The sequence below is a fragment of the Schistocerca nitens genome, chromosome 5 (genome assembly GCF_023898315.1).
Source record: "Schistocerca nitens isolate TAMUIC-IGC-003100 chromosome 5, iqSchNite1.1, whole genome shotgun sequence".
NCBI lineage: Eukaryota > Metazoa > Arthropoda > Insecta > Orthoptera > Acrididae > Schistocerca > Schistocerca nitens.
The window spans coordinates 649,628,823-649,649,475 of record NC_064618.1 but is presented as its reverse complement, the minus strand read 5'-3'; positions in this window follow the sequence as shown (position 1 = coordinate 649,649,475).

The following is a 20,653-nucleotide window of genomic DNA, read 5'->3' as shown; positions in this document are numbered from 1 at the left end:
CGAATGTATAAGAAAAAATTAATCTATAAGGGAGTAATAGCACAGGCTACTACATCGTGTCAACAAATTGGTGACTGTCACGAACAGACCATATTAAGGGAAGAGAGGCAGAAGATATGGAATGTGGGTGTGGAGCAGTTATATCAAACTTATCTATTGGTGAGAAAAATAATAGCTGGCTGCTGCTTTAATAAGGGTGAGTAATGGAACTGTGTTTGGTCATTAAGGAACAGGTCAGGATTCTTGGTGTTTATTAATGGCCAGAGTTAGAAGTAATGTTAGTTTTCTGCCTTTAGTTCCTTTCAATTCATATCAATAGAATTCATTCAGTTCACGTTCAGCAGAGATGGAATCTTTCTTTCTCAGTTTTCAACTCCTTTCATGCTCAGTCTAGTTTGCTTGGCTTTACAGTATTCAGTGTGTGGCTGGCATTGTAACGTGTAGTTCTATATGACGCATGCCGATATATTTTGGTATGTCGACAACTCCCATGGATTGTGTGTCTTTTAATTCTTTGTTTCTCTGGCGGATTTTGACGATGGTTGGTTTCCTCTCTTTTATACTCTTCCGACATAGTGAGCTGTGTTTTAATTTACATTTCTTTCATTCTGTAACGTTTCGCGCTCACATGTTTCATCCTATCATATGTGGGTTATCATGAGCTCTCCGGGCTCATCTTTTGACTGCGCTTTGGAGATATGTTAGTGGTCATGCGTGGTTCGTATTGGATGCCATATACCATTTCTCCAAGGTTTTACTGAGAAGTGACTTGGTTTTATGCGTACTTGTACCTTGGAATTTGTGGCACATGAAGTATTAATTTTGTGAGTACGCTTTACTGTCCGCTTTGTTCGGTAGTTTATGTTGACTGCTAGTGTTTATACTTATGTAGTTTTATTCTATATGCAGATATGACCTGAAGATATACCTCTGGGATAAACCTGTCCAGATACAGTGGAAAAACAATATACAGCAATTGCCGATTTGAACTTTAACGCAGTTATAATTTTTCGATCATTCTGATTTTGAATTGTTAGATTGTTCTTCACATTACGTACAACTTTTTAGTTAACTCACTTGTATAACATTTTTGGTATGCACATTCACATACCTTTAAGGATTGAATAGGCTGTAATACAAGATTTATTTGTTTAAAGTTTCTCTACGTACTACGTTATGCTTGTGTATTGTATCGATACATTCATAAAATGACACACAGCTTTGCCCAGCAATATTTGTACAACTGTAAGTTGTAACTGAAGTAGTGTGGACCGTCTGTTTGGTATTAAGTTATCCGTCGATGACCTAAGAGGCTGAAATTCGGTTCATAACGAAGTAAAAAATATTATTGTGTAAAATTAATATGCTATGTTCAAGTTATTAATATGTCTTTGTTCCTCCAAGAACGGACGGAATATTCCGTAAGTACTGAACAGTAGACAGAGGCACCACGATATCTGTTTAAAACGTACCACAGAGAAGTAGGGGAAGGAGTGACGAAAAATTTGATATTCAACACTTGCGGTCTATCAAGCCGCGAAAAAGCCTGAAGTTGGCCTCCGATAGCCACCTAAAATAAAGGACAACTGCGTCGCATGAGATGTTACGTATCTTCTCGCCTTCTTACACCACCGGCGTACAGTTTTTGCACAATAATCCGTCCAATAGTGAATTTTTAATTCTATATTATCTTCCTTAAAGTGGGATAATACACTTAAACATAGATCACCCAAAATAAAAGTATTATGAACTGTAAAATATAGAAAAATTATATCTCAGTGTAATTACTGGTGAATCTACGCTTGAAACATCTGAAAGAACGACATACTTGGAAATGACCAGTATATTAACATATAATTACCTACCTGACTCACTTTTCCTATATTTTTTAGGTTCCGTACGCCATTCGGAAAAACGGAACCGTTACAGGATCACTTTAATGTCCGTCTGAGTGTCTGTCTGTCTGTCTGTTTGTCCGACTGTTAAGACCCTTTTTTCTGTGGATACAGTTGGCGTATCAAGTTGAAATTTACGTCACATATTAATATCTACGATCCCTTGGTGTTGTAAGACCTTAAGCTTCTAAGTCAGTGCAATGAAAACATACGACTGTTTATGTCACATATTCTGATACTCGCAGACACACTCATCAGAAACACATGGACGTAAGATCCTGAAAGTTGACAGACAGCAAGGCTTCACAAGAAAGGGCGAAAATCATAAAATTGTTAATTTGTAATGCTATCACACGAAAAAATTATCTTTCATCTGTTAAGCGGGAACAGTTGCAGATATCCTGTTCAAATTCATGTTACATACTGAGGTTTACAGTCTCTTGGAGCTGCAATTAACAGTTAGTGTATTTTTTCGTTTATTTATACTCTGCCTTGCTTTTAGCCAGAGTTCAAAGTTTTATGTCAATGGAAAGTAATCTATCGGTTTTGCCGAGTGAATTGGTATGTATCAAAATATGTAACCTAGGTGATATTTTCAGTTAGCATAGGATAATTTTATAACTCTAAAATTTCTAAAATAAATGAAAAATTACAAAATACGCACTTAAAACATTCCCAAAAGTATAGGTGTTCTCGGGAGTGATACCTTGCCACTATCGATACCGATTTTTTTTTCTAGTGTGAAATATTTGTGCATCAACTTCTTATACACGTACTCCGATATCAGCCTTGCTGCTCTGCAATCCACACTTAAGTGTTTGTCACAGGGTGTACAGCACCATATGCAGACTATTTCTCAAACCGTATAAAAAATGACACGCATAGTGTAGCCAGCCTCTTTGTAGGTTTGTGGAATCTTCTAAGTGTTACGCCAATAAAACGCAGCCCTTCAACAGTCTTCCCCACTACGTTTTCTGATGATGTGGCTCCGTGGTGATTATTTCAATTTAAGTCTTTCGTAACTGAAATTGCTAGGTATTTAATGAAACGGCAACCCTTAAATTTGTGAGATATAACATGTAAGCGAAGTTAAGCAGAATTATTTTGGATCTCATCAGTTTATAACACTAAGCACACATTGTACATCTTAATACAAAGTTTGTAGCTGTCTAGGTCACGAAAGGTATAAAAACAAATTGGAAGCATTTCTGCTTGACAGCTTAGTTTATTTCAGGATATTTGAGTTACATACACTGCTTTTTACTGTACGAAGGACTTCAAAAATGAGATTACACGTTATTGTAGGAGACCAAGTAAATTTTATTGAATGCTGCAGTACAAAGTGACTCAGACAAATGAGATTACTTTTAATACTGTCACCAAATTTCTGTAGGCAACGCCCGGAACGTTGTAGCCATCGTTCTATTCCTTGACTACAGGAACGTGCTCATTTGTCATAGAGCTGTTCGAGAACCAGTGTGTGAATATATTCATTGTTAGAAAATATCTCCCCCCCCCCCCCCACACACACACACATACAGACACTCTTTCAGCTTACGGAACACATGGAAACGGAGCGGTGCATTGTATGGATCACACGATGAGCATCATCGATGTATGTGCAGCCTCAATATAATTGTTGGCACCATTTCACTACGGCTGTAAGTGACATTGCATTTGCTTCATATGTCGTTACCATTTGGATCGGTACGCAGTTTAGGGGCTTTACTCTCATGGATAGTAATATCGTACCGCAGGAGGATTAGTAGCTTACTTCCTAGAGTCCATACATAGATCAAGATTTCAGAAGATAGCCAGCAGTTTATTGCGTTTCCGCGTAGAAAATATGTGCCACTTATAATCTTGCTAACATACAATGCATTATAAAGATGTGTCGCACCTAGTATCAACGGAGTATTCAAGCAACTCAGTCTTTGACCAACACCATTGGGTACCGTATTATTTAAAAACTTCTGGTGAACCATAACAGAACTGAAAATCGAACCTTTTTCCAAAGTCCTCAAAATATACGGGGAAAGTGTCAGTAAAGGAAATTGAGAATTTTCACTTCACTGCTGGAGAGGCGCCATCATATCTACGTGGGGAAAAATGTAATCGATAGGAGGGCTGCGCTAACGTACGGCCGGCGCCTCAAACAGAACACACACACACACACACACACACACACACACACACACACACACACTGGCACGTTCATATGTCAGGCAAACCGGATTACTGTGCTGGCAAGCGAACGGCAGGGGGCGACTTGCCAAAGTATTCCAGTAACCTCCTGGCTCCAGACTGTATGTTATCTGTCGCCTCCTGAGCTGTGACGGGCGGGGAGACGGAGAGGGAGAGAGAGACAGAGAGAGCTTGAAATTCTGAAGTGTGAGAACTGCTCAGCTCTGCTATTTACGTTATTGAAAGACTTCTGAACAAAGGAACACTTCCGCTGATTCGTCACATGTTGTTCACACCAGCCCCAAGTGTTCACTTACTTCCTTTAGTTTTACGTGTACGAAGGTCGAAGTTACTTAGACCAAAATGGGGCTACTTTCAATTCTTCTTTGCATCCCTGCTATATTTAAGTTAGGGTATATTACCTGGGAAAGATAGACACCTCAAGATGTGGAACATATCCTGAAATACGTCACAATCACATCTGCCGTCATAAACATTTATATCGCCCGACTTGATCAGATTTGCGTTCTTTGGTGTTACGACCAGTATGACGCGGTTCAGCCTCGTCTAAATCTTCAATCTCAAGCTCTCGCCGCTGCACATGTCCCGTACTGGAAATTTGTCGTTTGGAGCTGGGTACGTCAGTTGTTTGAGAATCTGTGGTGGAACTTCAGTTTTCCAGGTCCGTAGGAAGCACAAAATAAGATGTGGCATTCATCGAAGGTAGGCATAAGCTTCTCAGTGTGTTCGTGACCGGCTCTTCGGTATGTGGGGTCCGTAAATCCGGCCACTTTGTGTAACTATCCGTTTGGGTTCTATGGAGTCGGTTACTGACATGTTTCACCTAACCTTCAGTTGGGATCTGGAGCACACTACGTCAGCATATTATGCCGTGGAGAAGCGTAGTTTCTCGGTTGTGGTTCTCAGCACCTTTCGTATTGGTGTACATTTGCAATTAACCAGTTTTCTCCAGTTTATTTCTTACTGCAACTATATGACGGATCTTTGCATAAACTCAATATCTCGTGTTTGTTCTATACGGTATGGATCCCATATACCTGAGCAGAATGCTAGGATAGGTCACAGCAGCGTTTGTAAGTAATATCTGCTGTAGTGTGACTACATTTCACTAGTATTCTACCAGTGAACCAAAGTCTGCCACCTGCCTTACCTACGACTGAGTCTTTGCGATCGTCCCACTTCATAACCCTACAGATAGTTACACCCAGATATTTGTATGAATGATATTTGTGTGAATCATTCTATTGTAGTCATAGGATACTACGTTCCGTTTTCGGTTCGTGAATGGAATAATTTTACATTCCTGTTCTTTTATAGCATGTTGCACCAGTTATATAATACACTACTGGCCATTAAAACTGCTACACCACGAAGATGACGTGTTACAGACGCGAAATTTAACCGACAGGAAGAAGATACTGTGATATGCAAATGATTAGCTTTTCAGAGCATTCACACATTGGTGTCGATGGCGGCACCTACAACGTGCTGACATGAGGAAAGTTTCAAACCGATTTCTCATGCACAAACAGCAGTTGACCGGCGATGCCTGGTGAAACGTTGTTGTGATGCCCCGTGTAAAGAGGAGAAATGCGTACATCACGTTTCCGACTTTGATAAAGGTCGGATTGTAGCCTATCGCGATTGCCGTTTATCGTATCGCGACATTGCTGCTCGCGTTGGTCGAGATCCAAAGACTGTTACCAGAATATGGAATCGGTGGTTTCAGGAGGGTAATACGGAACGCCGTGCCGGATCCCAACGGCCTCGTATCACTAGCAGTCGAGATGACAGGCATCTTACCCGCATGGCTATAACGGATCGTGTAGCCACGTCTCGATCCCTGAGTCAACAGATGGGGACGTTTGCAAGACAACAACCATCTGCACCAACAGTTAGACGACGTTTGCAGCAGCATGGACTATCAGCTCGGAGAACATGGCTGCGGTTACCCTTGAGGCTGCATCACAAACAAGAGCGCCTGCGATGGTGTGCTCAACGACGAACCTGGGTGCACGAATGTCAAAACTTCATTTTTTCGGATGAATCCAGGTTCTGTTTACAGCATCATGATGGTCCCAACCGTGTTTGGCGACATCGCGGTGAACTCACATTGGAAGGGTGTATTCGTCACCGCCATACTGGCGTATCACCCGGCGTGATGGTATGGGGTGCCATTGGTTACACGTCTCGGTCACCTCTTGTTCGGATTGACGGCACTTTGAACAGTGGACGTTACATTTCAGGTGTGTTACGACCCGTGGCTCTACCCATCATTCGATCCCTTCGAAACCCTACAGTTCAGCAGGATAATGCACGACCGCATGTTGCAGGTCCTGCACGGGCCTTTCTGAATACAGAAAATGTTCGACTGCTGCCCTGGCCAGCACATTGTCCAGATCTTCCACCAATTGAAAATGTCTGGTCAATGGTGGCCGAGCAACTGGCTCGTCACAATACGCCAGTCACTACTCGTGATGAACTGTGGTATCGTATTGAAGCCGCATGGGCAGCTGTACCTGTACACGCTATCCAAGCTCTGTTTGACTCAATGCCCAGGCGTATCAAGGCCAGAAGTGGTTGTTCTGGGTACTGATTTCTCAGGATCTATGCACTAAAACTGCATGAAAATGTAATCACATGTCAGTTCTACTATAATATATTTAGTGTAAATAACACACACAACTGCAACCAGTCACTTTTTTGAATAATAATGCTTTATTAAAAAAAAGTGACTGGTTGCAGTTGTGTACAATTTATTTACATTCAATATACAGTCACAGTTCTGAAATATCCGTAGTGGATAAGCATAATATAATATATTTGTCCCATATTCTTCTTGATGTAGCAATTTTAGCGGTCATTAGCGCTATTAGTGAAGATAACTGCCGGTTTAGGTCGTGGGAGTAAACTTTCATCGGCATTTTGAATATCTAGGTGAAAGCTGGCCTCAAAGCTTATACAGTAGGTCGATAATGCCTCCGCATGCACAGCGCCGGGTCCTAGTGGAGACAGACGTAACGCTTGGTTACGGAGAGTGCTCCGTCTCCGCCAAAAATATGCTCTTAATCGCCTGAATACAAAATTGGCAGAATAGTTAATCTGTGCATCTTGTACTATGATTAGAATACTATTCTTCGGCACTATCCGCTGAATCAGTAGTACACTAAGCATGCTTATAGTTATAAAATTTAACTAACATAACTTTCATGCATTCATTTCCGTGTTGTATCCCGAGGCCACCTTAGCGTTTTTGTAATCGGTGCTAAGATTGGACACCTAATAGGCAGTGATCTGTCTGAATGTTATGACCACCGAGCGACTATCGGTATAAACCCGTCCAGGCGATAGCAGCGTCACCTGGCGAGGAATGACTGCTTGTCAGACACACGCACAGTGCATGTAGTATCAATGGGCGAGCTGTCCGTGTGCACAACGGGGAAGGGGAGCGATCTATCTGAATTTGACCCAGGGCGGATTGTAACGGCCCGGAGGCTCGGCCGAATATTTCGGAAACTGCACAACTTGTCGGGTATTCGATGAGTGCTGTGGTGAGTGTCTTCAACTTGTGGCGAAACCAAGGGGAAACTACGTCTAGACGTCATGGGTTGGGCGGCCACTCCTCTTTATAGATGTCGGACGACGTAGACTGGTGTAATGAATCATCCTCCTCTAACATTAACTTTTATATCGAGATAACCGGTTCCATGTAAACAATCGATTCTTGCACAGGTTAAAATTATCTGTGTTGCTTCACTAAAAGAATTCACATGATTTTGTATACGATGTATTATGTTTCAGGCTAAAAACAGAAATTAATATGTTACAATCGGTATGTACTAACAGTTAAAATTACTCTAGTTTTAAAAATATTTGGAATTACAAGATTTGTGACATCCTTAAAATTCACATTATTAATTGCACAAGTTAACACTAATTATTAAATTCATTTCATTTATGATCGCTGATTCCCTGTTTTGCGTTAACTGTTTCAAATACACTCCTGGAAATTGAAATAAGAACACCGTGAATTCATTGTCCCAGGAAGGGGAAACTTTATTGACACATTCCTGGGGTCAGATACATCACATGATCACACTGACAGAACCACAGGCACATAGACACAGGCAACAGAGCATGCACAATGTCGGCACTAGTACAGTGTATATCCACCTTTCGCAGCAATGCAGGCTGCTATTCTCCCATGGAGACGATCGTAGAGATGCTGGATGTAGTCCTGTGGAACGGCTTGCCATGCCATTTCCACCTGGCGCCTCAGTTGGACCAGCGTTCGTGCTGGACGTGCAGACCGCGTGAGACGACGCTTCATCCAGTCCCAAACATGCTCAATGGGGGACAGATCCGGAGATCTTGCTGGCCAGGGTAGTTGACTTACACCTTCTAGAGCAAGTTGGGTGGCACGGGATACATGCGGACGTGCATTGTCCTGTTGGAACAGCAAGTTCCCTTGCCGGTGTAGGAATGGTAGAACGATGGGTTCGATGACGGTTTGGATGTACCGTGCACTATTCAGTGTCCCCTCGACGATCACCAGTGGTGTACGGCCAGTGTAGGAGATCGCTCCCCACACCATGATGCCGGGTGTTGGCCCTGTGTGCCTCGGTCGTATGCAGTCCTGATTGTGGCGCTCACCTGCACGACGCCAAACACGCATACGACCATCATTGGCACCAAGGCAGAAGCGACTCTCATCGCTGTAGACGACACGTCTCCATTCGTCCCTCCATTCACGCCTGTCGCGACACCTCTGGAGGCGGGCTGCACGATGTTGGGGCGTGAGCGGAAGACGGCCTAACGGTTTGCGGGACCGTAACCCAGCTTCATGGAGACGGTTGCGAATGGTCCTCGCCGATACCCCAGGAGCAACAGTGTCTCTAATTTGCTGGGAAGTGGCGGTGCGGTCCCCTACGGCACTGCGTAGGATCCTACGGTCTTGGCGAGCATCCGTGCGTCGCTGCGGTCCGGTCCCAGGTCGACGGGCACGTGCACCTTCCGCCGACCACTGGCGACAACATCGATGTACTGTGGAGACCTCACGCCCCACGTGTTGAGCAATTCGGCGGTACGTCCACCCGGCCTCCCGCATGCCCACTATACGCCCTCGCTCAAAGTCCGTCAACTGCACATACGGTTCACGTCCACGCTGTCGCGGCATGCTACCAGTGTTAAAGACTGCGATGGAGCTCCGTATGCCACGGCAAACTGGCTGACACTGACGGCGGCGGTGCACAAATGCTGCGCAACTAGCGCCATTCGACGGCCAACACCGCGGTTCCTGGTGTGTCCGCTGTACCGTGCGTGTGATCATTGCTTGTACAGCCCTCTCGCAGTGTCCGGAGCAAGTATGGTGGGTCTGACACACCGGTGTCAATGTGTTCTTTTTTCCATTTCCAGGAGTGTAGTTCGGGTCTGTTTGTCACCAGAAGGTCTAATATGTTATCGCCACGAGTCGGTTCTCTGTTTAACTTCTCAAGGTAGTTATCAGGTTGTTACTGTCACTAGTGAGTTGTGGCTACGAGTGATTCACAGCATTTATATTGTATTCAAAGTTTAATCGAACTATTCAATTATTTATGCATAGTAAGATCCATCTGTTTAACCAATGTGTTAACTGTCAGTCTCTGCACGCAGTATCGATCGTCTTTAGGTCTTCCCACATTTCGCCATATTTTCCTGACGTAGTGTCTTTCCAATATACGACAGCATCTTCAGTTAAGGGTCTCACACAGCTTCCCTCGTAAACCACCACATCATTTGTCCATATGTTATCACATAAAGTACTTAAAAAATTTTCACTGGATTATTTGTCCCTGCCATCCGTTATGAATGTTTGAGTCTCCCAGTCTATATCCGGCAAATTAAAATCTCCACCCAGAACTACAACATGGTGGGGAAATCTACTCGAAATATTTTCCAAATTGTACTTCAGGTGCTCAGCCACAACAGCTGCTGAGCCAGGGGGCCTATGGAGACACCAGTTACCATGTCTGAGCCTGTTTTAACCGTGACCTTCACCCAAATTATTTCACATTTCGTATATCCGTCAATTTCCTTCGATACTATTGCACTTCTTATCGCTATAAACATGCCTTCCCTTCACTGTCCAGCCTGTCTTTGCGGTATACATTCCAATCTGTGTTTAGGATTTCATTACTGTTTACGTCTGGTTTCAGCCAACTTTCTGTCCCTAGTACTATATGGGCGTTGTGACCGTTTATTAATGAGAGCAGTCCTGGGACCTTTCTATAGACGCTCCTGCAGTTTGCTATTAGCACATTAATATTGTTATTCCCTGTTGCATTTTGCCTACTCCTACCTTTCCGCGTCCCAGGAGGCGTTCTTGTCGGGCCTAGGGAGGGAATTCTCTAACCTAAAAAACCCACATCTGCACTCCACTCAATTCTTCCACGCCACGCCGCTGTTATCCGTCATAAAGGTCAACATACCAGCTATTAGGTAGGTAGTCATAATGTTCTGGCTGATCAGTGTACGAGTGTAGCGTGTTGTGTGTGTCTGTGGTACGGCCGGGCGCAAATACGGCCATTTGAATTGGGAATAGGTCGATTAGGGCTTGGTAAAGGAAATCAAAGTCGCCTGGATTCCACACACACTACCTCGATTACGTAGGGCATGAAACTATATTGGGCTTTTAAAGTGAAGGAAGTGCTGTAAACCCCCAACACCTCCCGCGGTTGAAGTTACTTTCGCGTTTCTTGTTGGCTCTCCATGAAAGAGAACTTGCTGCGTCCTCCCTACCTACAAATCCTGAGTCCAGTCACAAATTTTGCTTGATAAGACCGTACTAGCTTCAAAATGGCTCTGAGCACTATGGGACTTAACATCTCAGGTCATCAGTCCCCTAGAACTTAGAACTACTTAAACCTAACTAACCTAAGGACATCACACACATCCATGCCCGAGGCAGGATTCGAACCTGCGACAGTAGCGGTCGCGCGGTTCCAGATTGAAGTGCCTAGAACCGCTCGGCCGCCAACGGCCGGCAGATCGTACTGTCAGCAGCAATGACTTAATGAATACGTTGACCAAAGCGTAAGAACTCTTCCCATCTGTGACACAGTGGAATGAGAATTCTTTTCAGGAACCCTCTTATAGGTAAAAGGCACGCCATTGCCCACATTGACCGTCTGAATTGGGTACGATACGCGAAATGTCAATTTAGGAGACCACAATAACTTCAGATTCAAGGAACACCTATTTAGTCATGTTATGAATGCATGCACAGAACACCGACTTCTTAGGTGTTTCGTCTCTAAAAATTGCCCCTTATAAGGTTGCTTTTCAGTACTAGAAAACGCTAGAGCTGTTACTACCTTCCTCTTGTCTCTGGGAAGACAAGAAGAATAAACTGACAGCGGCAGAGTGTTACAGGACCACGTTTCAGCAAACAGTGATGTAACGTGTGCATATTCATAATGAAAGCCCCATTTGATTGGAATATTTAACTGACACTGAGTAATACGATAAACAGCAGTACTAGGGAGTGTCAGTAAATGACTTATGCACTTACTAATCTTCTGTTGTTAATTCGAATTTGCATGTATCCTAGAAGAAAAAAAAAAAACGTTGAAAGCATTCTGAACGAATAGAAGGCACCCGGATCAGCTGAGGCAGTAGAGTCGACCACAACTTAGAGCCAGTTTGCGGGATCACCGTCGTGGGAGAGCTGAGGATCAACAGCCCAGTGGTCATTGGACATCTCTTTATGGTGCTGTCCTACAACCTCTGGGCACCCTGTGTAGAAACACAGATAACATCTCCCATGGAGCAAACTCCTGGAAAAAAGATGTTACAACTTGGGAGTGGAGTGAGAAGGCTCACATTTTAGTGGAAGGCACCACTGTGTTCAAAATGTAGAAAGCAAACGATTTCCCCAGAAAGTATTGAAAGCTAGAGATGAACATCTCAAATACGTATTGAGGACATGCAGTCCTGGGCCTTTGTTTGTACAATATAAAACCTGCCAGCATTGACTAAGGTGTAAATAAATTGTAAGTTAGAATCAGGCACAGGGCAGCGATGATGAAAGCATCTCACAGGTCACAGGGAGAGGCAGAGAGAGAGGAACGAGACCATTTTCTGCGGAGGATGGTAGGACACAAGTTACTGGTTAAGAAACTAGAGGAAGGACACTAGCGTTTTGTAAGGAGCAGTTCTTTCAGTCAGCACTAGGAAGATCTGATGCGAGGCCAATCAAAATTCACTTAAACTCCACTGCCGCCAGAGCCATCGTCAGCCTGTCATGCCACCTCACCTCGTATATTGGGGACTTACAAAATTTTTGGTCAGATGTGTAGTTTGTCACTATTGAGGGCTGTTGGTTGCATCAACGCTCGATACTACAGCCACTGCAATAATATGGTGAGATCGAGCCATCACTGTGAGACGATGTATAGGAACATCAAAATCGCTTTATAGTAATCCGTTTACTTTATGCACCACTCTGAAGACTTTGATTCTGCCGCTAACGGACAGTTTGACACGGGTCCGATGTTTTCCCTTCTGTAGTAATAGCGGTTTTCGATAAGTTCGAGACAATACCGGGCATTTTATGATTATAATTAATTCACTTTCTCAGTGATTAATAGCTTTTCTTCAACCCGCTATGGCAAGGTTCTATTACATTAATGTTGCCACAGTTTTCCATTCATTTTATCTATAATTTTGTGGAATAATATTAATATTGCTACAGGTTGCCATTTGTGGATCAACCATTTTATAGGAATAAATCAAAGTAATGGTAATTCGTGACTCATTTAATAATCATAAGTTTCCTCACGATTTTATTTTGGCCGGTACCGTTGTATTTATGTGCAGCGTCTACCTAGGATTCCAACACACTAAACTAGAGCGTCATTTTGCTGATTTTAGGACTCCCCAGGAAGGGACACATGGGAAGAAAATATTACATCCCTTTTCGGCGAAGCAGCACCGGCGTTATAGGCTCCCAAATCTTGAGAGGGATCAGTAACCAAGCAAGGTCTTCGAACCTTCGGTTCCAAAAAACACTACATATGCGGCAGTAATAAAGTCTCGAAGGCATATGCTTGAGTGTGAAACGCGGATACATAGGTATCAGACTCTGTAAGATAGTATCCTCTTCGACAAACATTCGTATTATCGTCGTATAGACATCATCATCACTACCCATGGACTGTGCGACGTTGTGGCTCAGTAGATACAAATCGGATGTTCCAGGTATGTAAGCCTATTCAGTCCGTCCTAAGATACTTTCTGTGACTTATCACATCTTCAGACCCCCCACCCTCTCCCCTGACGATAATCCGTTAATGTAAAAAATGAGTTACATCCCATTTCAAACTGTAAATTCCCCTGAAACTTACTGGGTAAGACCGTGAAATTATCAAAGGGAGGCCAGAGTACATCACCTTCAACAATATCATAACTGGTAAAGTAGTGTCTGGTGTCAACAAAACTTTATCTTGGAGACAGAATTAAATATTTCAGGCATTCACGCACAAATGACGACAAACAAATATTCATAGAGACTCGTGTGTCTGTGACCAGATATACGCACGAAGCGTACAAGAAGGACAAGGACAACTATACCGTAGCAATATATCTGACAGAGGACCGGAAAAGGTTTTGGTCCTATGCAAAATCGCCAAGCGTGTTTAAGGCTTCCATGGAGTCCCTTATTGACCAGTATGGTGTGTCAGTTGAAGAGAGCAAAACGAAAGCCGAAGTATCAAATTCCAAGTTCAAGAAATCGTCCACTCAGGAGAATTGTGCAAACAAACGTCATTTGACCATCTGTCAGTCTCCTTATGGCCGACATAGTAATAGGCATCCCTGGCGCAGAGAAACAGCTGAAAGATATTAAAGCAAATAAGCCACCATGTCCAGATAGATTCCCAAGTCGGTTATACCAGGAGTGCCCAACGGCATTGGCCCCTTAAGTAGCTTGCAATTATGGAGAATCTCTCGCCCAGCATCAAGTCCCAAACGACTAAAAAACAAAAAGCGCAGGTGCCTCCTGCATATAAGAGGAGTAAAAGACCTCCAAATTACGCACCAATAATCCAGACTTCGGGTTGCTGCAGAATCCGTGAACATACTCTCAGTTCGAATAGAATAAATTTTCTTGACACTGAGAAGTTTATGTTCTCGAATCAGCATGACTCCAGAACGAAACGCTTGTGCTATTCTCAGCTTGTCCTTTTCTCACATGATATACTGCAAACTAGAGGCAGATTCCATATTTCCAGATTTCCAGAAATCATTTGAGTCGGTACCCCATTGCAGGCTGTTAACGTAGATACGAGCAAATGGAATAAGTCCACAGGTATAAGAATGACTCGAAGACTTTTTAAGTAATAGAACCCAGTATGTTGTCCTCGACGGCGAGTGTTCATCAGAGGCAAGGATATCGTCAGGAGTGTCCCAGTGAAGTGTGATAGGACCTCTGTTGTTCTCTGTAAGCATGAACAATTTGTATCAGAATGAGATTTTCACTTTGCAGCGGAGTGTGCGCTGATATGAAACTTCCCGGCAGATTAAAACTGTGTGCCCGACCGAGACTCGAACTCGGGACCTTTGCCTTTCGCGGGCAAGTGCTCTACCATCTGAGCTACCGAAGCACGACTCACGCCCGGTACTCACAGCTTTACTTCTGCCATTACCTCATCTCCCACCTTCCAAACTTTACAGAAGCTCTCCTGCAGGAAGTTTCATAATTTGTAACAGGTTGTCTTCCATTCGGAAAGTGGGTACACTCAGCGACTGTTATGTGGCCTATAAATTATAAAGTGCAGCAATCAGTCGTCCTTTTGAGATTTTATCACGCAAATCCTGATTTCGGCTAGTGGCTAGAGATTCTCAATGCATTATTTTCTATTCTCGCTGCATGTAAGTCCCTGTTGTTGGGCGTCAGTCACATTTATTTGAATACTACAGGAGTATTCGAACAATCGACGATTGTTTGTAGATGATGCTGTGGTGTACGGTAAGGTGTCGATGATGATTAACTGTAGGAATACACAAGATGACGTAGACAAAATTTATAGTTGGTGTAATGAATGGCAGCTAGTTCTCATTGTGGGCAAATGTAAGTTAATACGGACAACTAGGAAAAACAAACCTGTAAAGTTCGGATACAGTATTAGTAGTGTACTGCTTGACAAAGTCAAGTCGCTTATATATCTGGGCGTGACACTGCGAAGCGATATCAAATGGAACGAGCATGCTAGGACTGTGGTAGGGAAGATGAATAGGAGACTTCGGTTTATTGGTAAAACATTAGGAAACAGTGGCTCACTTGTAAATGAGGACGCATAAGGACGTTCGTGCGACCTATTCTTGAGTGTCTGGGATCCGTACAATGTCGGATTCAAGGAGGACATCGAACTAATTCAGAGGCGGGCTGCTAAATCTGTTACCGGTAGGTTCGAATAACACGAGTTGCGGAGATTCTTCGGGAATTCAAATGGGAATCCCTGGAAGGAAGGCCACGTTCTTTCCGAAGAACACTACTAAGAAAATTTAGAAAACTGGCATTTGAAGCTGACTGCTGAATGATTCTGCAGTCACCAACATGTAATGAGTGCACGGACCTGGAATATAGGATATGAAAAATTTGGGGTTATACAGTGGCACACAAACAAACATCTTTCTCTCGCCCTGTTTTCGAGTGGAACAGGAAAGAAAATGACTGGTAGTGGTACAGGGTACCATCCGCCACTCACTGAACGACGGCTTGCAGAATAGTTACACTAAAGAGCCAAAGAAACTGGTACATCTGTCTAATACCGTGTAGGGGACCACGATCACGCAGTAACGCCGCAATAAGACGTGACATGGACTCGACTAATGTCTGAAGTAGTGTTGGAGGGAACTGAAACCATGAATCCTGCAGGACTGTCCATAAATCCGTAAGCATACGAGGAGATGGAGATCTCTTCTGAACAGCTCGCTGCAAGACATCCCAGGTATGCTAAATGATATTCGTGTCTAGGGTGCTTGGTGGGCCTCGTAAGTATTTAAACTCAGAGGAGTGTTCCTGGAGCCACTCTGTAGCAGTTCTGGAAGTGTGGGGTGTCGCATTGTTCTGCTGGCATTGCCCAATCCGTCGGGATGCAAAATGGACACGAATGCTTAAATACGTGCCATCTGTCAGAGTCGTATCTAGACGTATCACGGGTCCCATATCACTCCACCTGCACACACCCCACACCATTACAGAGCCTCTTGAACAGTCCCTTCCTGACATGCAGGGTCCATGGATTCATGATGTCGTCTCCAAACCCGTACACGTCCATCAGTTCAATAAAATTTGAAACGAAACTCGTCCGACCAGGCAACATGATTCCAGTCATCAACAGTCCGATGTCGGTGGGCCCAGTGTCGTGCAGTCATCAAGGGTACACGAGTGGGTCCTCGGCTCCGAAAGCCCATACCGATGACTTTTCGTTGAATGGTTCGCACGCTGAGACTTGTTGATGGCCGAGCATCGAAATCTACAGCAATCTTCTGAGCGGTTGCACTCCTCAGACGCTGAACGATTCTCTTCAGTCGTCGTTGGTTCCCGTTCTTACAGGAACTTTTTCCGGGAGCAGCGATGTCGGAAATTTGATATTTGGGAAATTCTATGTTTTACCGGATTCCTGATATTCACGGTACACTCGTGAGATGCTCGTACAGGAAAATCCCCATTTCATCGCTGCCTCGGAGATGCTGTGTCCCATCCCTTGTGCGCTGACTATAACATCTTGTTCAAACTTACCTAAATCTTGATAAACTGCCATTGTAGCAGCAGTAACCGGTCTGGCAACTGCGCCAGACTCTTGTTGTCTTAAAGAGGCATTACCGACCGCAGCGCCGTAATCTGCCTGCTTAGATATATCTGTATTTGACTACGCATGCCTTTACCAGTTTCTTTGGCTCGTCAGTGTATGCCGGCCGGTGTGGCCGAGCGGTTCTAGGGTGCTACAGTCTGGAACCGCGCATCGGCTACGGTCGCAGGTTCGAATCCTGTCTCTCGCATGGATATGTGTGATGTCTTAGGTTAGTTAGGTTTAAGTAGCTCTAAGTTCTAGGGGACTGATGTCATCAGATGTTAAGTCCCATAGTGCTCAGAGCCATTTGAACCATTTTTCTTCAGTGTATGTGGGTATAAATGTAAAAGATTAAAGTAGATCCAACAGGAAGACAAAGTCTGAAATGCCCTCAGGATTAGCCATCGCTATAATATACTCAATGAAGATAAAGAGATTGTGATTATGGGGCACAGTCCAATTCTCTCCTCGTTCAACAGGCGCCAAGGTTGGTGGCGTCTTCGTGCTGCAGCAGAGAGCGCGCAGAGCATCGAAGTACCCGAACACAGCGAAATGCATTAAGTAGTCTTGTGTCGGGTAGCAGACGGATCGGTGTTTGGCGTCAACGCCTCGGAAGAGGACTGGGGCCTGCCGACCAGCATTAGCGGCATGGAATGCTCCGAGGCAGCGCCGCCTGCTGCTGTCTTCGCTCCAGAGCGGTCTGTAACTGCAGTCTTGCCGCGAGCAGTGGAAAGTGTTGTGTTCTCGGCAATGGACGCAACTGGAATTGGCGCGCTGAGAGAGGTTTCCGATTTGCGCCATGAGCGGCACTTTGAAATTCGCCACCAAGCGCAAGCGCTGTCCAATCAGCAATCTCCGCACCGCCGCCAACGAGAGGAATTTACGTGTTGTGATAAGCGGCGGCAACAGGCAGCAACGGAGTTCATATTCAGCGTTGGTGTAGACAGTTCTAATACGGAGTTCCAGAGTTGCCGTTCGTAGCTACAGTTCGTAGTGGAGATCAGCCTGCCAGTCTACAAGTAGAGTCGCCCATAGCCTTCACATGGGAACAAGTGTTTACTACAGTGACTGACAGTGTGGGGCGAGGACGGACATAGTCTTGTTGACATTGTATTCAGTCTTGTTGACACTGTATTCAGTCTTGTTGACACTGTATCCAGTGGCGCACGCCTTGACTGGCCACTACTTAGTAGCATCTATCCACAAGCACATCCGACAAGCTGCCGTACATCTTAAGTATCGCAGGGGAAGGAAGTGTATATATATATATATATATATATATATATATATATATGTGTGTGTGTGTGTGTGTGTGTGCCACGAACTTGTTTGCGCTGTCGCAATTCTTCCGTCCATTGCGGAGCACCTACACCCAACATGAAGTGCGCGAGCCATTCTACCGAGACGAACTGTACACATAAGGAAGCTGTAGCACGGAGCCGGCGCCCAGGCAGTTGCTGACTCACAGCATACGAATAGTGGCGCCGAGCACATTGCGACGAGCCGCCTGGTGTTGTTTGGTTTCCATAACTCTGTTCTGGTGTGTGCTGGGGAGCAGTGGGGCAGCCTATTCTGGAAATGTACGCTTGCAGAACTGAGTGACTCTTGTCGGTGGCCAACATTAAGAGAGTGGAGCCACACATTTCAAGAGTGGTCCGGCTGGTGTTGTTCTGGTTCCCAGGAAAACTGCGTGTGAAGAGCGCGGACATGACTATCGACAGTGTAGCGAGCCTCACACACAGGCTACCTCAAGGAAGTTTTCAGGCCTTGCAGTGTGGCATGTTCTTCAAACCTACTAACGATTGCATGGCTTACCACAGTGACCTTGTTTAGTTATGTGGTAGTTCTGTTTTGAAACTTTCCTGCTCACTGTCTAATGACAGGGGAAAAGAAATACTATCGTTAGCACAAAGTGGCCTTGCTTATTTTGTTCCGCTCGTTTGCAACTTTTTGCGGCAATGCTTTGAGATAGATCCGTACTGATACATGGGTAATTAAATCGACAAATTTTGGATTTGGTGTCGGATACGATTCTGAATGGATGTTTAGCTGTTACAAGTACGTTAGCAGCCAAGATTACACCGCCAACGACCATAAGCAAAGTACTAACACTTGCGAGGAGAAAGGCACTGTTTTTAAATTACTAAATAAGTTTCAAGATTTTAAACGTGGCTGCAACAGCAACTGTTGAAATTCTTCACGATAAAGGATGACAGCCAAAAACAGTTGCAGGATAAAAAATTATTAAAATTCTTGACCAAGGTTTCGGTACATATAAATATACCTTCATCAGAAGTAAAAAATCTAAAATTATATCATTCAATGGAGATTAATAAAACAATTGTGCCAAAGGCGTCGTCAATAATGAAGACATCTTCTCCATTTCTACAACATGACTATGGGCAACTAAATAAGTTGTTTACACAGCGGAGGACAGTGTTTCGTTACTCTATAAGATAAATTTAAATTCTGTAGATTCTTCTGGGGAGAAGCTTCCGAGATAAGCCAAAGAGATCAGTGGACTCTCAAGAGCCGCTAAAACGGGGTGTTGGGGGAGGGGGGGGGGGGGGGGGGGAGAGGGACGTGATGGGTATACGAAGTTGCGACGATTTCTTAGCACCTGGCGTAGTCGAGAGTGGCTTGCAGCATCCAGCAGGGTGTTCTAAAGTTCCGCCCTAAGCACCTAAGCAGTTAACTCGCTCCATGTTAAAGCGCAGGCATCATTGCACGTCTATAATGTCATGAAAAGTGCCTATAGCTGTTTCTCAGAACATGCCACTTAACTTCAGCAGACGGTAAACGAACAAGGCGAGACTACCATGTCCCGGAGTTCTTCTACTTGAAGAAGTTAAGTTCTATCATGATTATCGTATCATAGATCAGATTCTTGCAGTATGTAAAGAATTTGGCTATGTATCTTTGTCAGCCCATCTGAGCAAAAACCGTAAGAGGTTTCCGTCGTATGTAAAATCAGTAAGTGGTTCAAAATCACCTATTCATTCACTCAGCGGCCATACTGGCACCGCAACGGAAGATAACAGAGATATGGCCGAATTACTGAATTCGATCTTCCTAATTTTTTTCACCGCGGTAGACCGTAACACGGTCCCTCCTTCCAATCGCCATAAAAACGTTGAAATGTCAGATACTGATATAATCGGTCGCGGAAGCAAAGAAACTACAGTCGCTTATTAGTGGAAAGGTGCCAGTACCTGATGAAATATAAGATTCTACAAATATTATCCGAAAGAACTTGCTCACCTTCTAGCAGTATTTTATCGTAGATCGCTTGAGCAACGAAGGGTACCTACGGACTGGAAGAAAGTGCAGGTTCAGATGGTTCAAATGGTTCAAATGGCTCTGAGCACTATGGGACTTAACTTCTGAGGTCATTAGTCCCCTGGAACTTAGAACTACCTTAACCTAATTAACGTAAGGACATCACACACACCCATGCCCGAGGCAGGATTCGAACTGCGACTGTAGCGGTCACGCGGTTCCAGACTGTAACGCCTAGAACCGCTCGGCCACCCCGGCCGGCTCAGATGGTTTAAATGGCTCTAAGCAATATGAGACTTAACATCTAATGTCATCAGTCCCCTAGACTTAGAACTACTTAAACCTAACTAACCTAACGACATCACACATCCATGCCCGAGGCAGGATTCGAAGCTGCGACCGTAGCAGCAGCGCGGTTTCGGACTGAAGCACCTCGAACCG